The 13,207-nt window shown below is 44.0% G+C and overlaps 1 pseudogene; it reads right to left on the bottom strand.

Moving 5' to 3' along the window:
* Positions 1-13,207, bottom strand: part of LOC144609593 (histone H2A-like) — a 90,634-nt pseudogene that overhangs the window by 75,344 nt on the left and 2,083 nt on the right.

Raw genomic sequence — 13,207 nt, 5'->3', positions numbered from 1 at the left:
ATGTGGATTCTCTTCAATTCCTCCCTCCCACTAGATCCTCCGTCCCCTAGTATTTCTGGGAGATTGGTCCTGTCTTCACCAAAGAAGACACAAATAAAGTACTCATTTAACTGTTCTGCCATTTCCTTGTTTCCCATTTTAAATTCACCTGCCTCTGATTGTAAGGGACCTACATTTGTCTTCACTAATCTTTTCCTTTTTACACATCCAAAGAAGCTTTTACAGTCAGTTTTTATATTCCCCGCAAGCTTTCTTTCTTGTGTAGGAAAGAACTGCAGATACTGGTTTAAATCGAAGGTAGACACAAAATGCTGGAGTAACTCAGCGGGTCAGGCAGCATCTCTGGACAGAAGGAATGGGTGACGATTCGGGTCGAAACCCTTCTTTAGACTGATGTTAGGTGAGGGGGTGGGAGAAAGATAGAATGTAGTCGGAGACAGTAAGACTAGTGTTTTTTTCTTTCATGCTCTTTTCCTCCCTTTTAATTAACCCCTTTCTCCTCCTCTATTGTGTTCTAAATTTCTCCCAGTCCTCCAGTTTGCTGCTTCCTCTGGCCAATTCATATGCCTCTTCCTTGGATTTAACACTTCCCTTGATTTCCCTTGTGAGCCACTGTTGAGCCGCCCTCCCCGTTTTATTTTTTCGCCAGACAGGCATGAACATTTTTTGGAGTTCATCCATGCGGTCTTATAAATCTTTGCCATTGCATCTCCACTGTCAACCTTAAGTATAATTTGCCTGATTATCCAAGCCAATTCCCATCTCGTACCATCAAAGTCCCCTTTCTTCAAGTTCAGGACCCCAGTCTCTGAATTAACCGTCTCACTATCCATCCTAATGCAGAATTCCATCATATTTTATTTATTTTCATATTTCATATACAGCGCCTTTTCGGCCCACCAAGTCCGCACCGCCCAGTGATCCCCGCACATTAACACTATCCTACACACACTAGGGACAATTTTTACATTTACCCAGTCAATTAACCTACATACCTGTACGTCTTTGGAGTGTGGGAGGAAACGGAAGATCTCGGAGAAAACCCACGCAGGTCACGGGGAGAACGTACAAACTCCTTACAGTACAGCACCCGTAGTCAGGATCGAACCTGAGTCTCCGGCGCTGCATTCGCTGTAAAGCAGCAACTCTACCGCTGCGCTACCGTGCCGCATATTATGATCACTGTTGTACAAGGGGCTTTGCACAACAAGATCGCTAACTAATCCTTCCTCATTAAACAATACCCGGACTAGGATGACCTGCCCTCTAGTCGGTTCCTCAACATGTTGGCTTAAACAACCATCTTGTGTACATTCCAGGAAATCCTCCTCCTCAGCGATGTTACCAATTTGTTTGGCCCAATCTATATGTAGATTAAAGTCACCCATGATGTCTGCTGTACCTTTACTACACGCATCCCTAATTTCCTGCTTTATGCAACCCCCAACCTCCCTGCTGCTGTTTGGTGGTCTGTCTACAACTCCAACAAGCATTTTCTGCCCTTGGCTATTTCGCAGTTCTACCTATATCGTTTCTACAACATCCAAGCTAATGTCTCTCCTTGTGATTGCATTCATCTCCTCTTTAACCAGCAATGCCACCCCATGTCCTCTTCCTTTCTATCTATCCTTCCTGAATATTGAATACCCCTGCATGTTTAGCTCCCAGCCTTGGTCACCTTCAAGCCATGTCTCCGTAATTTCAACCAGCCCGCCTGAACCTACCTGATCTCCTCGTTGCCGGACACTTTAATTCTCCTTCCCATTCCTGCACAGACCTTTCTGTCCTTGGTCTCCTCCATTGTCAGAGTGAGGCTAAACGCAAATTGGAGGAACATCATCTCATATTTCGATAGGGCAGCTAACATCTCAGTGGTATGAATAGTGATTTCCCTCACTTCAGGTAGCCCCGTCATTCCCTCTCTAACCCTCCCCCACCCAAGTCACACTAGCTTCTCATTTTCACCCTACAAACAGCTCACAATGGTCTGTTTGCTTTATCATCATTACCTTTTTGCATATCTTTCATTCATTGATCTTTATCTCTCCATTTCACAGTTTCCCTTATCCCTAACCAATCTGAAGAAGGGTCTCGACTCGAAACATCACCTATTCCTTCTCTCCAGAGATGCTGCCTGTCCCACTAAGTTACTCCAGCTTTTTGTGTCAATCTTCCGTTTAAACCAGCATCTGTAGTTCCTTCTTCCACACTGCCCAGTCCATAACGGCTACTGACCTCCCCACTGTCAAAGTGATCTAGCGGAGTCGCAGGCTCATGAAGGCAACCAGCATCATCACAGACCAACATCAACCTTGCCATGCACTCATTTCACCAATGTCATTGGCAAGGTGGTTTCGGAGCTGGAAAACTCTAACGTCCAGGTTTTGGACCAGGTTATTCCCAACATCATCTGGCTATTACACACTACAAACTCCAAATAAGCCCCATAGCTACATTGACTTGGGACAATTAATTTTGGCTTTGCACTATTATTGTTCTTTTTATCTACTGAACTTCACAGTTGTCGGTTATTATGACGTTTGCACAGTATGTTTACATATCCGTTTTGCTGCTGCAGGAAAGAATTTCACTAATATATTCCTTTATTCATCCCACACCGGGGAAATTTACAGGATACAGTATCTGACAATAAAACACTCTTGACTTGACTCTTGAGGACACAGGCCTTTACAACATGGGCCGTTGCACTGTGAGGATACAGGCCTTTACAACACGGGCCGTTGCACTGTGAGGACACAGGCCTTTACAACAAGGGCCGTTGCACTGTGAGGACACAGGCCCTTACAACATGGGCCGTTGCACTGTAGGATTTTGCAATGTGAAGATACAGGCCAACAAACAAAACACCAGTGGATTTTACGGGTACAGGCATTTAAATACCCACATTGCATGGACTTTGTATCTCCCAGCATGATGCAGACACAGGTGTCACCATCAGACCACTGTATGAGCTGCACTACCAGGACAGAAAATATACAAACCACAGTCCTGCAGCTTGAGGATACAACCAAATAAATATCGCACACTGCATTGCGGAGAAACAGTCAGCAGTGGACAATAAGGACAATCAACTTTGCAGCACTGAGAACTTCACAAGAAGATCTATAAATACACATAGCACTGTAGAGAGCACACAAATCTGTTCATACCCAGCACAGAATTACCATGGTTGATCATTGCAACATCCACAATATTAACTGGATTCCCTTTGTGTGAAGGATCAGGGATAGGGTTTTTAAAAGTGCATCAAGGAGAATGTTTGTTTCAGTACATTAATCGTCTCACTGGGGATGGGGCATTGCCTGTCCCAATCCCAGGCAATGAGGCTGGGGAAGTGGATAAAGTGTCAGTGTGCAATCACTTTTGGGATAGTGAGGGCAACTCAGTTTCAAAGTAGTTATGGAAAAAGAAGTATTGTCTGGAAATGAAGTGTCTGAATTGGCGAAAGGACCATTTCATTATCATTATAAAGAACCTGGCAAATGTGGATGGGGAGAAGTGACTTGCAGGGAAATGTACATGTACAGAGAAGTGGGAGTTGTTTCAGAGTTCATGGCCAACATGCTCCATTGGGGCAGAAAGTCCAGGGATTCCTGAATCTCGAGGGATGTTGAGGGATTAATTACATAAATTCAGAAAAGTAGCAGAGAAGTGGTTCACATGGACATCAAACAGCCTTTGACAAGGTCCCGCGCAGAGACTTCATGAATGGAGAGAGGGGGCTGGGGAGAGAAGGTGGTACTTGTGAAATAAATTAAGAAGGGAAAGAGGAATCTGGAAAATTAGTGGCAGCTCAGATCAAGGAAAATTTCAGGAAGATTGCTAGGTAGATTATGAGCAAAAGTGTTATCAGGGAAAGAATCAGGCCTGTTTGTTCTCACCTGTGTTCACTTAAAATTCATTGTGGCAGGAGATATTAAGTATGAAGTGAATTTCTGGAGAACACTCAGATATCTTAGCAGGCACAAAGGTCGATAATTCCCCAGGACTACTTTGTTGGGCATGGAGATGATTACTGGGGCACTGACGGGGAGATTTAAATCTTTACTGGCAACAGCTGAGATGCTAATTGACTGGAAGACAACAAATGAGGCACCTTTATTCAGGAAAGGCAACAGGGATAAGCCAGACAATAACAAGCTAGTTAGTCTTGGGTCCGTTGTGTGGGAACAATTAGAAAAAGCTTTGAGTGACGGGAATAATCTGCACTTGGCAGGGATTGTTCAGTAACACTGATTTGCTGGTGGGAGATCCCATCTGACTAATGTAATGGAGATTTATCAAAAAGTAACTAAATAAATTGATGATGGCTGTTTGGTGGATGTGGTTCACACAGACCTCACACAGGCCTTTGACAAGGTCCCAAACAGAAGGCTGGTCCAAAACATTAGACCCATGGTATTCAAAGTAATGTGGCCAAAAGTACCCAAAAGTAGCTTGATGATAAGAGATGGAAGGTGATGGTGGAAGGTTACTTTTGTGATTGAAATTCTGTCAGCAGTGGTGTACCACAGGGATCAGTGCTGGGTCCCTTGATGTTTGCATCTTATTTAACAATTCAGATGCAAATACAGGAGGCACGGTTGACAGGTTTGTAGATAACCCTGCTGGTTTTGTTGAAAGTGAGCAGTACAGTCTAGGACAATAGAATATGGATCAGCTGGTAAATTGACAAATGGAACATAATCCTGATAAATGTGAGGTGAAGCATTTGCCAGCGTTAAACAAGAGTCATATGTTCTCTGAGGAGATATTGTGGAATAAAGAGATCTTGATGGGCTTGCAAAATACTCCTGAACGTGGCGGCACAGTTAGGATGAGTGGTGAAGAAGTTCGGTGGGATATTTGTCTTCGTCAGAACACACGTTTTACTAGAACCTTTTAAAACTTTGGTAAGGGCACAGCTGGAACAGTGTGGACTTTTCTGGTGCTGTATTGTAGGAAGAATGAGATTACACTGGAGAGGAGATTCACCAGGATGTTCACTGGGGTGGAATCATTCAGTTATAAGGAGAGACTGGACAGGCTGGGCTTGATTTCCTTGGAGCAGTGGAAGCTAACCAGGTGAAGATGAATAAGATTGTGTGTGATCATTGTGTACTCCTACCTGGTTTAACTTTCAAAATGCATCACAACACACTTGTCCAAATTAAATTACATTGCCATTCCCATGCCCGCTTTCCCAGTTGATCAGTCTTCAGTTGTAAACATATATACCCTTCTTCACTCTCCACTCTACCATAAACTGTGGAGAGAGCTGTAAACTTGATAATTATGCGACTTATTTATGGTAATATGCATGACACACAACAGCAACCAACATTGATCCCTGCAGCATCTAAAAAGAGAAGAACATAGAACAACGCAGGAACAGGCCCAAATGATTCCAACTATGGGTATTGTCTGTACAGAGTTTCTACGTTCTCCCCATGACGTGTGGATTTTATTCAAAATCTTTGGTTTCCTCCCACACTCCAAAGACGTACACAGGTATGAAGGTTAATTGGCTTGGCGTCTGTGCAAATTGTCCTTAGTGTGTATAGGATAGTGTTAATGTGCAGGGATCGCTGGCCAGTGCAGACTTGGTAGGCCGAAGGGCCTATTGCCATGCTGTATCTCTAAACTAAACAAACATGGCAAGACCACATGTTCAACAGTTCAACAACAGTTCAACAGAGCTTTATTTGTCATTCGGTACCATGGTACCGAACGAAACTACATAGCAGTCACACAAAAAAGAACACAAGACACATAACCCCAACACAAACGTCCATCACAGTGACTCCAAACACCCTCTCACTGTGATGGAGGCAACAAAACTTCCATTTTGTTCAGTATTCAGTATTGGTCAGTATTGTGTGCAGTTTTGGTCTCCTAATTTGAGGAAGGACATCCTTGTAATTGAGGCAGGACAGCGTAGGTTCACGAGATTGATCCCTGAGATTACGGGACTGTCATATGAGGAAAGATTGAAAAGTCTAGGCTTGTATTCACTGGAGTTTAGAAGGATGAGAGGGGATCTTATAGAAATATATAAAATTATAAAAGGACTGGACAAGCTAGATGCAGGAAAAATGTTCCCAATGTTGGGCGAGTCCAGAACCAGGGGCCACCGTCTTAGAATAATGGGGAGGCCATTTAAAACTGAGGTGAGAAGCAACTTTTTCACCCAGAGAGTTGTGAATTTGTGGAATTCTCTGCCAGAGGGCATTGGAGGCCAAATCATTGGATGGATTTAAGAGAGTTAGATAAACCTCTAGGGGCTAGTGGTCAAGGGATATAGGGAGAAGGCAGGCACGGGTTATTGATTGTGGACGATCAGCCATGATCACAATGAATGACAGTGCTGGCTCGAAGGGCCAAATGGCCTCCTCCAGCTTCCAACCCCAGTTCAGTTCTTAACCTCAGCTTCCAATTGTTCGATGGGAAGAAAATAAAATCTGCAGATGCTGGAAGTCCGAGATGAACATAACACCTGCTGGGAATTCTCAGCAGCCCAGGTAGCGACCGTGGTGAGAGAAACAGAGCTGAGACCTGGAACCGAAACTCTGCTTTTCTCCCCGGAGATGCTGACCGACCTGCCGAGTGTTTCCAAACTGTTCTACCTTTATTTCTCAGTGGGAGCGCCTGTCGACCGCTCTCAGATTTACCTGCTGCAGGGAACAGTTTCTCTGCATCGACCGTTTCAGTTCAGTCGAGTCAATGCTTCCCCTTCCCAGCCCTCGACCCCTGGTCCCAGGACGTGGAATAAACCCCATGGTCCTGCATCCTCAGGCCGGAGATCAGGACCAGGGCCCACACTTCCATCCTGGGGCAGCCTCGGCCGGACCCATTTTGAATTCGGTTCCTCTTCTCCGCCGCGCTGATGAAGGCGAGGCTCCATCCGCCTCTTCTCACCCTGACTCCCTTCAGTGCGGCCCCGGGACCGGGACGAGCTGGAACCGCGCTCCAGCACTTTGGACACGGGCCCCCGGTCGCCACAACACCTCCCGCCCGGGGAATCTCTCGCGTCCACCCCCGGGCCCAGGCCGCTCCTCCTCCGTGGGCCTCGCAGCCGGTTGCCGAGGGAACAACGTCAATGGCGTCGTGACGTCAGGTCGCAATTAGCCGTGACGTCTCTTCGCATCACGTAACAGGGGCGGCCGCAGCCCGGGGAGGGGCAGATGGAGCTGTCAATCAGACGAGCCGCTTTGCAAAGTGATACTGTGTAAAGTGAGCCGAATGATGGAGAATTCGGAGACAGCAGAATGGGTGCGAAGTATTTTGAGTGAACTGTAAAACGTTGCTGAGGCCACAGCTGGAGCGCTGTGTGCATTTCTGGTCACCACACCATAGGAGGGGTGGGAATGCACTTCAGATGGGCAAAGGAGATTGACCAAACTGTTCCCTGGGACAGAGCGTTTCGGACATGAGGGGAATCTGGTCAGAGCGAGCTGTGGGTTATGTGGGTAGGAGCAGCGTGGATAATGAGAAACCTTTCCCCATAAACGAAGATATTTGAAACCAGTTGACATCATTTTCAGGCGAGCAGGGAGAGGGTGAGAAAAACCTAACGATTTTTTCTTTCACCAAGGAGTGGGTTGCAATGAGGGACCACCCCGAGAAGGTAGTGGATGCAAGGACACTCACAAAATGTGAGAAGTATCTGGATGAGCTCTGGAAACGTTATGGTGTAGGTGTTTGCAGACCAAGTGGCAGAACAGTAGCTTTACAATAGACAATAGGTGCAGGAGTAGGACATTCGGCCCTTCGAGCCAGCACCGTCATTCAATGTGATCATGGCTGATCATTCTCAATCAGTACCCCGTTCCTGCTTTCTCCCCATACCCCCTGACTCCGCTATCCTTAAGAGCTCTATCTAGCTCTCTCTTGAATGTATTCAGAGAATTGGCCTCCACTCCCCTCTGAGGCAGAGAATTCCACAGATTCACAACTCTCTGACTGAAAAAGTTTTCCTCATCTCCGTTCTAAATGGCCTACCCCTTATTCTTAAACTGTGGCCCCTGGTTCTGGACTCCCCCAACATTGGGAACATGTTTCCTGCCTCTAATGTGTCCAACCCCTTAATAATCTTATACGTTTCGATAAGATCACCTCTCATCCTTCTAGATTAGCCTGCAGCAAGGTTGTAGGGTTACTGAAACTCCAGAAATTTCACTGCTTAGTCCTGTGTTTGATTGTGGTCCTGCCATAGAGAAAATATTTATTAAAAATTAATAACTATATTAAGTCATCTATATTTGGTACTGCGCTAAGACTGGATAGGACATGTTTAGAGGGAATATGGCAAGTGGGACTAGTGTAGATGGGATGTGAAGCATTATGGTGTAGATGTTTGCAGACCAAGTACCAATGAACTGGATCGGTACAGTTGGGTTTTTTGTTAGACAGTATGGTGGATCACAGTGGCTGTCTTAGTGCTGTGCAACTTCAGGAATCTATTAGGTATCACTGCAGAGGATACAAACAATCTCCCAAAAAATGTTTTAGATCAGGTTCCCATCTGCTTTACCTTTGGCCAAGAAGAATATGGTGACGTGCCTCAGTGACTAGGTATATGGTGATGAAGTGCTTTGAGAGGTTGTTTATGGTGCATATGAACTCCTTCCTCAACAAGAACATGGACCCGCTACAATTTGCCTCCCACCACAACTGGTCAACAGAAGATGCAATCTTGCTGGCTCACCGCTCTGCACTGGACTGATTGAATGATAAAAACACATACATCAGGATGTTTAACACCATGATCTCCTCCAAGCTGGATACCAAGCTCATGGAACTGGGTCTCTGCACAACCCTCTGCAACTGGTTCCTAGACTTCCTTGTCAACAGACAATGATCTGTACGAATTGGCAGCAACACTTCCTCCTTGATAACCATCAGCATTGGAGGACCTCATGGCTGCGTGCTCAGCCTGCTGCTCTACTCATGACTGTGTAGCCGGACACAGTTTGAACTCCATCTTCAAGTTGGCCAATGATACCACTGTTGTTGCATAAATTATAGATGACGATAAGTTGGAAAATAGGAGGAAGATCGAACAACTGATCAAATGGTGCCAGAACAACAACCTTGCTTTCAACGTCAATGTTGTGAGGCAAATGAAAATTCGAATTAATTCAACTTTATTTAAGCTTTAAGCAACTGATTTCTGTCATACACATCTTCAAAGCACCTGGAAATTATCGCTGATTCAGCAGGCCTCGCCGGCCCAAGCCCCGCACATGCGCACACTTCATTCTCCCCTCCTATTTATAAGTTGAGACGGTCAGGAGGTTTAGTATGTCTTGATGACCGACGCAGCACTGGAGCATCAGGAGATAATGGTGTTTCAATAGCTGGTGGTACATATATTGTTTGGTCATCAACTTCACTCATATTGTTATTTACATTTTCAATTTTAGAATTACATAGAAGTTTTCATAGGGGACAGTGGGAGTGTTGAAGGAAGTTCTTGATTAATATTATAAAGGAGTGATGGAGCTGATGGAGAAGATGGACATGGTGCAAGGTCACGAAGTGAGAAGTTGACTGACGTCCATCCTGATACTTGATAGTTGCATAAGAAGGGTTGACATCAGTCAGTTCAACTTCATCAACTACGGGCTCATTCTTATTTGATCGGACATACCAACGAAGCAACACAGTCCCAGGGCTAGTCAACCATGATGACAGAGAAATACCACTGGAAAGAATGCCGTTTGAAGTTAAAGTACCGCTCATGTGGAGTAGTATTGGTAGCAGTTGACAGTAGAGATCTGATGGAGTGTAATGTATCTGGTAGAACACATTCCCACTGCTGATCTGGTATGTCATTTGACTTTAAAGCCAGTTTCACTACTTTGCAAATGATTCCGTTATACCTCTCAACCTGACCATTTCCAATAGGATGATATAGTGTTGTTTTACTTGTTGCAATTCCTCTATTAGAAAGGTAGTCTTTTAAATCGTTTGACATGAATGAGGTGCCCCTATCAGAATGTATGTAACGTGGAAATCCACAGAATTAAAACAGTTGATCTGAACATTTGATAACCGTAGCAGCTGACATATTTGGACAAGGAAAGGCAAATGGAAACCTCGAATATTCATCAAGTATGGTAAGTATATAAACATTTTGAGAGGAGGATGGTAAAGGCCCTTTTAAGGTTTTCCTGTTCAAGACACGTTCCATAGGTTGAGTAGCTTTGATCAATCTTCATTCTACAGAATGGAAGAACCTTGGTTTTAATTCAGCACAGATTCTACATGAAGCACACATCACTTCACATCTTCTGTAGAGAAAGGTAAGTTTTTGGAACGAACTTGGTGTAACATACGAGTGACTCCAGGATGACACAACCCTTTGTGAGGATCAGTGACTGCAAAAGAATGAACAGAAGCACAAAATGCTCGAGTTAATGTATCCAGAGCAACATTATCCTTACCAGGGTGGTACTCAATTGAATAACTATATGCAGATAATTCAATCCTCCATTCATGAATTTTACTGTTTTTAATCTTTGTTCGTTTCCGATTATCTAGCATTAAAGCTACTGAATGCTGATCTGTTATTAAAGTAAAGTGCTGGTGAGCAAGGAAATGATTCAATTTTCTCACTGCTTCAATAATTGCTGTAGCTTCCTTTTCGACGGGTGGGTAGTGCAATTCACTACTTTGGAGAGTACGTGACATGAAAGCCACTGGTCGTCCTCCTTGATTTAATGTTGCTGATAGTGCTAAATCAGAGGGATCACATTCAACAACAAAGGGGAGATCCTCATCGATGGCGTATAATGTCGCAGATTCTAATTGTTTCTTTAAAGAAGTAAAGGCACCAATTGCTGTAGAGTCAAGAGGAAACGATTTTGCTCTAATCAAAGGTTGAAATTTGTCAGAAAAATTTAGCATAATATGCAAACATACCAAGAAGCCTTCATAGAGAGTTTAATATAGCTGGAATAGGTATTTCTTGGAGTGGGTGGAGTCTTTCTGCCAGCCTTATTTAATGTTAGATTTTTAGAATGTACAACTTCTAAAAACCATTGTACATTTTTGTCATGTTTAGCTTGGTCTTTTCCTGCAATAGTTATATTATCAAGATAAGGGAAAGTATCTTTAAGGTTTTCCTGTTCAACAAGTTTGTCCATCTCTCTCTGAAAAACAGCCACACCATTAGTTACACCAAAAGGAACTCTGCAGTAGTGGTATAATTTTCCATTTGCTTCAAATGCAGTGTGTTTCTTTTCTGATTCTTTCAAAGGAATTTGATAGTAAGCACTCTTTAGGTCAAAAGTAGAGAATATCTTATACTTGGCTCATGTATTGATAATATCTTCTATACGAGGTAATGGATATGCATCAAGCTCCGTGAACTGATTATAGTTTGAGAATAATCAATGCAGAGTCTCTTTCTATGTCTCTCTAAGGGGTCCTTAACCACGACAACTTGTGCCTTCCAAGGGGAAGAGCTGGGTTCTATGATACCATCTTGTAAAAGATTAGTTACTTCTGTGTTGATACATTTTTTGTCATCTTTACTAAAATGTCTTGATTTTGTAGCAATTGGCTTGCACTTACAGGATAGATTAGTGAATAATGAAGGACATTCAACAGATGCAGTAGAAAAATCACACAATACTGGAGGCTGACAATATAAGATCAGGCATTGTTCCTTCATACATGATTTGAAGTGATCTGTGCTGTTTGTGAAAATCCTGACATAGAATTATATCGCTACACAAATTTTTCAAAATACCCAGACATACAGATTTATAACTAGTTTTGTTCAGAATAAAGTCCACAATACAAGATCCAATAATTTGAGTATTGAGAGTTGTCAGAGCCATCGAGATTTCTCTATTTGAAGGAATTATAGTTAGATTTAGTCGAGACACAACTTGTTCACTTATAAAACTTTCTGAACTGCCAGAATCAAGTGGTACATTAAGTGTACGGCCGTTGATGGATACCGTTGCAGCTGCATGAGACAAGCTCTGAGGAAATGCAGCTGTGATTGCACATAAAGAAGGCATATACGTGGCAGCAATCACACTTTTAGTAGTTGCTTTGGACTTGCATACTCTAGAATAATATCCCTTCTTGCCACAACCATTACAAGTTGCCTCTCGAGCAGGACATATCACTCTCTATTATGAATATTACCCACGCAAAAGTAACACTTCTTTTTTGAATAAGTACATGCTGCAGCAAGGGCACATTTATCAGTAGAAATTGTTTCAGCTTGCCCCATATTAATATTTGGGTTAGATTATTCTGTAGTAGTTGCAGCAGAATACACATTAGATGAGCCATAAGCATCTGAATTTCTCTGAGTCAAGTCTAATGAGTAAGCTTGATTGAGTAACCACACCATCCCCGGGCACTTTCCCCAGCAACCCGCAGGAGATGCAACACCTGTCCCTTTACCTCCCCCCTCAACTCCATCCAAGGACCCAAACAGTCTTTCCAGGTGAGACAAAGGTTCACCTGCACCTCCTCCAACCTCATCTATTGTATCTGCTGCTCTAGATGTCAACTTCTTTACATCGGCGAAACCAAATGCAGGCTCAGCGATCATTTCGCTCAACACCTTTGCTCAGTCCCACTTAAGCAACGTGATCTCCCGGTGGCTGAGCGCTTCAACTCCCCCTCCCATTCCCAGTCTGACCTTTCTGTCATGGGCCTCCTCCAGTGCCATAGTGAGGCCCACTGGAAATTGGAGGAACAGCACCTCATATTTCACTTGGGCACTTGCAGCCCAGAAGATAGACTTCTCCAACGTTAGATAGTTTCTCTGTCCCTCTCTTCCCCCCCTTCCCAGTTCTCCCTCCATCTTCCTGTGTCCACCTATATCCTTCCTTTGTCCCACCCCCGACATCAGTCTGAAGGGTCTCGACACGAAACGTCACCCATTCCTTCTCTCCTGAGATGCTGCCTGACCTGCTGAGTTACTCCAGCATTTTTTGAAATAATTACCTTCGATTTGTACCAGCATCTGTAGTTATTTTCTTACACTATTTATACAAGTGTAGTGGCCTGGCGGAGGCCAGAGAAAAGGCAAGACGCCAGGCAGTGTTTAGTTAGATTCTTTTATTAGGCTGTGAGCTCCTGCCCACAGCGTAGTTCTCCTAGGGATAAGATACGCCTTCCCTTGGCCTGGCTTTTAACCCCTTTCGCCTGTCCGTCACGTAACGAGGGGGCTGAC

This window comes from Rhinoraja longicauda, chromosome 34 (assembly GCF_053455715.1).
Source record: "Rhinoraja longicauda isolate Sanriku21f chromosome 34, sRhiLon1.1, whole genome shotgun sequence".
Classification (NCBI taxonomy): domain Eukaryota; kingdom Metazoa; phylum Chordata; class Chondrichthyes; order Rajiformes; family Arhynchobatidae; genus Rhinoraja; species Rhinoraja longicauda.
This window is presented reverse-complemented; position numbering and strand designations above follow the sequence as displayed.